The 1616-nt window shown below is 37.1% G+C and overlaps 1 long non-coding RNA gene across 1 annotated transcript; it reads left to right on the top strand.

The window, feature by feature from the left end:
• Window positions 1-766: 766 nt before the first annotated feature.
• Window positions 767-1369, top strand: LOC132122486 (uncharacterized). The gene is made up of 3 exons (XR_009426387.1): window positions 767-796; window positions 922-1055; window positions 1130-1369. It is a non-coding gene; the product is annotated as an uncharacterized LOC132122486 (long non-coding RNA).
• Window positions 1370-1616: the final 247 nt, after the last annotated feature.

Raw genomic sequence — 1616 nt, 5'->3', positions numbered from 1 at the left:
GTTCATTCTTTCAGGAACCACAACATCAACCACCACAATCTCAACAAGTAATAGTGCTGTGATTTACTAAAAAACTCATCATATAAATATGCAATGGGCCTCATTCATAAGACACTCGGAAATATAATACTGTAGTAAATTCCAGCTTTTTTCTTTCATGAGGAGATTTTGCGTCAAGGAATCTTTTTTTCCAGGCAGAACGTTATGGAATGCAACACACACTTCTCCCGGAAATCCTGCATAATTCAACCAATCTGATGACAACTTCGAAGTGTTTTCGCATTTGTGTGCCATATGCATCAGCCAACGCTCTGTGGGCATGACGTCTGAGGCCGAGACTTCTGGTTATGCGACAAGTGCTGCATTTTACCCAAAGCTAAACAGTTAGAAACTTTCAGCTACAATATATATATATATATATATATATATATATATATATATATATATATATATATATATATATAAAAACGAACAAACGAACTTGTAAAATATTATGATGCCAGTGCATCAAAATTCAGGGTCATCAGAAAGAACAGAACATTTTACTAATCATTTACATGTGGTAAGGAGCAGGTGTACATTTCTGTCATAACAACTAACAGTTTGAAAATACGAACACTTTCAAATATGAAATTGATGTCAGAACAGCTTTACCAGCGATTTACACACAAACTCATTCTGCTCGCGTTTCCTGAATGAGGCCCATTGTGTTTTTTCTTTATATTCTTTACAGAAGTGTTTCATAATTTAGCAAAATTTTCTTTAACAGCCACTACAACAACAACTCCATGGACAGGTATTTATTGCCATTTCAATTAATTGTGCATTTGTGTTGGGATCATAATAATTATGAGATTCTGAGTGAAATTGTTCACATCTTAATTTGTATTTTCTATTTTTTTGTGGCCGTTCTGTCGTCAGCACCATCGATATTTTATCCATTCGGTGCAGCAGCAGGAGACACTGAATTTCTTGAAAATGGTGGTGATACCTATCAACTTGTTGACTTCTCCGCTCCATTTACGTACTTTGGCCGCAAATACAACAACACTTACGTAAGAATTCAGATCTGTTGCCAGTCTAGTATAAATGGAAATGGAGATACAGCAGCTGATTGCTTTTATTTCAGATTAATAATAACGGACTCCTTACATTCAACCAACCTTTACCAGAAGCTCAACCTTACGCTTTTCCAACACATGGAGCTGAAGATTACATTGCCGCCCTCTGGACTGAGCTTGATGACGTTGGTATAGGTAGATACTCATATCAGGAGTACACCAATGGAAGTGTCCTCACTCGCGCCACTCAGGATATAAACCAGTATTTCCCTGGACGGGGCTTCACTGCTTCTTGGGTCTTTGTTGCAACATGGGACTATGTGCTAACATGGGATTGGAATGTATTTACTCAACACTCAGGCCCGGTAAATAGTTTATTTCTTTCTTATTTCAGGGACAAGATTGAATCTCATATAAACTATGTATCATGTTATTGCTTTTCTTTTCAGGCAATTACGGTTCAAGCAGTTTTGATTTCAGGTGGTGGTTTTTCTTTCATACTGATGCATTATGGTGACTGTGCTGGGGAGATTTTTCCAGTGGAGGTAAAACAAT

Source organism: Carassius carassius, chromosome 40, assembly GCF_963082965.1.
Source record: "Carassius carassius chromosome 40, fCarCar2.1, whole genome shotgun sequence".
Lineage (NCBI taxonomy): Eukaryota > Metazoa > Chordata > Actinopteri > Cypriniformes > Cyprinidae > Carassius > Carassius carassius.
The sequence above is the reverse complement of the archived record's forward strand: the minus strand, read 5'-3'. Positions and strand labels throughout refer to the sequence as shown.